We start from the raw sequence: 5819 nt of genomic DNA, 5'->3' as shown, positions 1-5819 counted from the left end.
CGAGCCACCGGCTAGGCCTGAAGGGAAGGCCGAGGAGTCGAGGGGCAGCCAAGCGAGCGAATCATTCAGCCTTCCCCGTTTGCAAATGAATAGGGCTCTGTCTCTGGCTTCCGCCATTCCCGCGCCAGGTCTGCAACGCCTGAGGCTTAAACCTGGCGCGGCGGTAAATTTAGCCTGAAGGCAGCGCCTCCTAAGGGGCGGGGAGGTCTCCTTGGAGGAAGGCAAGGGAACTGAGTAAGAAAATGGAGTTGCCCCTGGGAAGAAAAACCAGGGAGAGGAAACCTTCTGGGCCGCTGGCGGACCACTGACAAAAAGAAATTGGACGCAAAAGAAAGGCTCCCCCAGAAATTGGGCCACCGTGGGAGCCGTGAGACAGACTTCCCATCTGGGAAGGGCTGCCTCCGGGTAATTGGGTTTGCTCGAGTTGCCTCTATAATTAATAAGTGATTTGACTTGGAGATTGGAAATAGTCGTTGAAAGGAAGCCGCGGGCGTAGGGGTGCGTGGCCCCCGAGCCTCTCTCCGAAATGCAGTGACCGCGGAAGAGGACGGTTTAAGGAACACGAGGAATGCGATAATATTGGCATCGAACCTTCTAGTGTTTGAGTAATTCGTTGCTTAGCTACTTTGGATAGGCCATTATTTTGCAAACTGGAAACATTTGCAAGTGGTGATATTTTGCTCCTGCCTGACGCAGGGGCTGCAAACCTACCCCAGCTCTGCTGAACTCTTCGAAATATATATGCATAAATTGTTCCTAATGAGACCATCTGTTTTTTATGGCCCCTCTGGAAGCAGGAGGAACCCGAAGACTGCTCTGTCTTGCAGAAATCTGTGGCCAGGCAGGCCCGGGAAATAAATAGGGAAGATTAGAAGAGTGTGCGTGATTTAATATGCCGACAAGGGGTTCGGTAGTCGAGGGGGTTCCCATTTAGGGGGACTGTGGGCTGCTTGGGGCATGAAGGTTCCAGCCAGTGGGCCTCCTCTAGAAGGCCCAGGCACTGTGCGGGTTTTCACAGCACACACAAACCTCGCTTTTCCATGCCTGGAACATCGCCAGAAGCACCACGCAAAACCACGAGCCCGCCAGCTACTCCCGAGGCCCAGGACACGTACCCTGTGGTGGGTGGCCCCCAGCGTCGCCCTCTACCCAGGGCCTCCCCACCTGCAGAAGTGAAGGGAGCCGCGCCTGGGGCTCAGAGCCTAAAAACGCGCCTCGCTCACTCCACCCCCACTCCCTGGAGGGAGCGCCGCGCTCACCAGGGCCGGTCCCAGAAGCTGAGCTTTCTGCCCGGCGTGCGTCTGGCAGGCCCAGCGGCGCGGCCTGAGCCCACACCTCGGGTGGCAGGGCAAACACTTTTCACATTATCCGGTGGCTGTTAATTGGGGCAGCGCAAAAGACGCCGAGCCTACGCTCTTTGTGGCGGGGGGGTCAGGAGTGGGCAGTGGGGGCTGCTTAATAATAGAGGGGCTGCCCTGGGGAGCCTCAGATATCGGTAACCCCCATGATTAATTCATAACTCTCCACTGCGCCTGGCACCGTCTCGGCTCTTTAATCGGTTCTGAATGTCAGCGAGGCTTCCCCGACAGGCTGAGCGCAGCCTTTTGAATGTGTTGAAAGTCGCTGCGCGCACACCAGGAGACAAAGTTGCCATCTGCTCCGGGGACCACGGCAACTGGGCGCTGGGAGGGGCCTTTCTCCCGCGGCTCCGGCTGCCCCGGGCGGCCTCCTCTTCCCGGCCGGCCCCAATCCTGCCCCAAAGCCAACATCCCCGCCCCCGCCCAGGGCGCACGCCTGATGGGAAACTCCGGCTCGCCGCGAAGTACAGTGCTGCGCCGGGACGCGCGGGGAGCCTCGCGGTCACCCAGATCCAGGCCTATGCTAATGAGATTATGAACCAGGGTTGTTTGTGTGCGCGGACGTGAAAGGGGGGGCCGATAAAGTGTGGAGCCGGGGATGACTTAGAGAGAGGAGGGGAAGCCCTGGGAGAACAAAGCTCCGGGCCGTCGGCCTCCAAAGAGTCGCCGAAGTGACCGCCACTAGCTCGTGCACGGGCGGAAGCGGGAGGGGAGGAGGGGAAGCCAGGCCTGAAGCGCCCTCGCGGGTTTAGGGACTGCGGAGAGAGCACGGGGGGCAGGTGGGGGAAGGCTGAACCCGTAGCTAAACGTTTAGCCCTTCGGCTATTTTTTAAGGACTTGGATCTCAGGAAGGGGGAAGGCGGGTATCGCGCCCTAGAGAGGTAGGCGGGAGAAGCCCTGTCCCCCTTCTCCCCCTCCCCCTCTCCCGTAGCCAGCAGACGGGGTGCGGTGACCCACCTTCCCTCTCGGGACCTGGGAGGGGACGGAGCTGCTGGGGGGGGGGGGCGCCGACCAGAGCCAGCCGGGGCGTCTCGTGGCTGCGGGCCTGGGCTTCCGCACCCCCGGGCTCTGCGCGTCGCCGCTCCCGGCGGCGCCTCGCCTCCCAACTGTAATTCCACACTCCCGCGAGCGCTGGGGCTGCGGAATCGTTTGAGGGAGTTGGAACTGCATCAGATGAGCACGCCGGGAGGTGAGATCGGGTAGAAAATAGACAAAACTTAGAGTTGTGCGCCGCTGCCCCCCCACCACCACACACACACACACACACACACACACACACACACAATTTCCCTTCCCCCTTCCCAGCCGCCACCTCCCCCACCCTCTCGATTCTTCAAGGTTTGCAGCCCAGTCCTGTCATATGGTTTTGTTTCTGTGCTGCTGCTTTTTTTCAGACACGAAAATTGGACACGTGGAGAATTAGCCCGGCTGGAGAAGCGCTGGGTGCAGACTCAAACAATGGTTTCCAGCAGCCAGACTAAGGCAGCAAGTTTCCCCACCTCACCCTGCAATGACAGCGGCCTCGGGGTACAGTGGGTCCACTCCCCCCTCCCACTGCCGGCTCCCTCCCCCAGAGCCTGGGAAGGGATCAGAGGGGGCTGCATCTTCTGCCACCCCTTCCCCAGAGCATACCCCTGGGTGAGCCTGGACTGTTGGGTCTGAGATCATTCTACCTGAGGCCTTTGGGGACTTCCTAGTAAAGGGCCTGTTGTTTTTCCCTGGGAGACACCACCCCCAAATAATGTGTAAAACCCAAGCAAGCTCCAGGCTCCCTATCCTTTGGCAGTTCTACCCTCCCCAGGCTGTACTTTGCTAAGATGTCTGGACACTGCCCCCCACCCCCATCTGATAAGCCAGTCTCCAGGTGGCTGAGCCTCTTAGGGGCCACTTCCTTTAGCAATTTTCTTTTCCAGAGGCCCCATCCTCCACTGCAGCCCCAGCCTTGGCCCTCAGCCTCTCTGTGAGCCCCCCTCCACTGCCTACTGCCATACACTGACAGTAGCCTCAGCTTCCCCACCACCAAAGGCTCAATGAGTGATCTGTGTGTGTGTGCACACACACACACACACACACACACACACACACACACATCGCACAGAAGCTCTTGGCCTCCCAGAGCTGGTTTCCTCTTACAGGCTCCCGTCAGAGCTGCTGGGGCTGTGGCAACGCCTGCGGCTCCCTGTGCAGCCCTGGGTCTCCCTGCAGCGCTGCGAGCTGTGAATCTGCCTTCACGTCTCTTCCTGCAAAGGTCAAGCCATCTCCTTCTCTCACGTGGCCCCAGTTCAGTTCAAGGCTGCGGAGCTCCAACACTGCCCCTTGAAAATGGGAATGGGGTGGGCATGCATGCAGGGGAGAGGTCAGCCCCCCAAGCCAATGGGCAGGGACCAAAGGGATTCAGGAAGAGCAGCACTGCAGACAAACCCCAGAGAGCCCCTAAGGGTTTGCAGGCAGAGACTCAAGAGAGGGAGAGAAAACCAAGCTAAGGCTGTTTGGGCCTTGACTCCGGGGGAGTCCAGGGGCTACACTAGGGGAAGACCAGGAGAAGAGGCCTGGGTGTCTGTATTGTGTCCTGTGCCCTTCCTAGGACCCGAGCACCTGCAGCCTGCCCTTCTTCACTCCAAGCAGGAATGAGAAACAAGCCGATGGGCCAAGACTGCGAATTTGGTGGCCACGAGAGATCAAGTCAGCTGTGTCGTCCTCCCGTTCCCGCCCCCCCTCCCCCACCCCCGGCCAAAGAGGGACTCCAGAGAGGCCTTTCTGCCACCCCCAGCCCAAGAGAGGCTACTGAACTCTGCAAGCTGCAGGGGGGGACGACTGCAACACCTCGCGGTGGAGAAAAATGAGAGGAAATGCCATTAAACCTACTTCCTCTGAAGAGCGCCACCCCCAGTTTTCTCTGAAATGCACCTTAAAAGTCAGGAGAGAGAACTCGTTAACCTTGGTTTGGTTGAACATCGCCAGCTTCCAGTCAACCGTAGGCCTCCCCCCCCCCCCACAAAGGTTTTGTAAAACATTTCACCTAGCTCAGACAATTTCCTGCAGCCCCCTAACCAGACCACCCCACTTACTGAGCAGCTGCCAAAAGAGCAGGCTTGACTAAGGGCTGGCACCCAGAGGCCTTCTAGCCGCCTGGCTGGCCTGTACCCTCCAATCGGGAGTCGACAAGGCCAGTCCCAGAATCCAGAGAGAAACCGAGTCCTGGATAACCCGAGAAGTGCAAAAAACCGGAAGGAAGCAGCCCAGGAGAGAGTTAAAGACGCTCTTCTTAGCCAGTGTGTGTTGTCTGTGTGAATTTCTACCCCTCCCCCCTCCAAGTCTCTACAATAGGCATGCGGATGTCTCACGTATCTAGGGTGCTATGCATTTTGAAGGGTGGCACTGTGGGAGGGGTGACCCCCTGTGTAAACCGCCCCCCCCCGCCCCCGTCCAGCGCCCTCCACTCCCACCGGTTCACTGTTTTTCCTCCGCATCAACTCACTAGGGAACAGAGCAAGCGGGAGTGGGAACCTTCGACTGCGCTGAGCCTCAACCCCTTTCCAAACGTGAGGCTCACGGGGAGAACTCCTGCTCTGCCCAGTTTCCACTCCCGCCTCCAGAATAACGAGCCGAAAACATGTGTACTGTAAATAAAGCCTGTCTAAATAAAGCACTCGGGTGAAGGCTGCGAGAAAACACTCGGCATCGCTCTGTGTTCGGAGCGTGAGTCAGCTTCCCAGCTCCCGGGGAACAATGGGGACCTTGCCAAGGGTCCCCTTCTGTCGATCCCCAACGGCCCCCAGGCCCAATTAGGTGGCGGAGGCGCCGGCCCCTGGGGACCTTCGGCCTCGAGGTTTGGGAGGGGGAGGGGCGCTCCCGGCGGCCGGAGGCTGGGGTCCAGCCCCAGGATTAGCGCGCCGGGAATCCTTTTACCCGCAGCTGCCGCGGAGGGGTTGAGGGTTAAACAAACACGGCGCAGAGAGCGAGCCTGGGGCGGTGTGGGGCTGCGGCCGGGAGACGGGAGGGTAGAGGATGCTGGGGAGCTCGCTACGGAGCCTCCCCGAGCGGGGGGCGGGGGGAAGACGCCCCCTCCCCGTTCCCAAGCCCGGCTCTCGCCCACTCCGCTGGCCGCCTCTCCTCCGCGGCCTCTCAAGTCTCAGCGGAAACGATCGTAGCAGCTGCCAGAGTCACCCCACTCCTTTGAGTCCCCATAGGCCCATACACGTACACTGCCGCCCTCCGCGCGCGCGCGCACACACACACACACACACACACACACACACACACACACACACACGTGTGCTGGGGACTTGAGGAGGTCCGACCCCAGACTTCGCAGCGTGGGCGCCAAGGCCGAATGAAACGCCCCCCCCCTTGGATGGAGGGCAGTGTTGGGACCCGTGGTGGCCTCTGCCCTACGTCTTCTACCTCGTCCTCCGGGCTCCGTCGCGGACCCGCGCACCACCCAGGAGGGTTCCGACTGGA

The 5819-nt window shown here is 60.1% G+C and overlaps 1 long non-coding RNA gene across 1 annotated transcript; it reads left to right on the top strand.

Moving 5' to 3' along the window:
• Positions 1 to 1578: 1578 nt before the first annotated feature.
• Positions 1579 to 4885, top strand: LOC122435251. Its single transcript, XR_006267621.1, has 4 exons — positions 1579 to 2547; positions 2753 to 2885; positions 3494 to 3606; positions 3943 to 4885. It is a non-coding gene; the product is annotated as an uncharacterized LOC122435251 (long non-coding RNA).
• The last annotated feature ends 934 nt before the right edge of the window (positions 4886 to 5819 follow it).

This window comes from Cervus canadensis, chromosome X (genome assembly GCF_019320065.1).
Source record: "Cervus canadensis isolate Bull #8, Minnesota chromosome X, ASM1932006v1, whole genome shotgun sequence".
NCBI classification, from domain to species: domain Eukaryota; kingdom Metazoa; phylum Chordata; class Mammalia; order Artiodactyla; family Cervidae; genus Cervus; species Cervus canadensis.
This window is presented reverse-complemented; position numbering and strand designations above follow the sequence as displayed.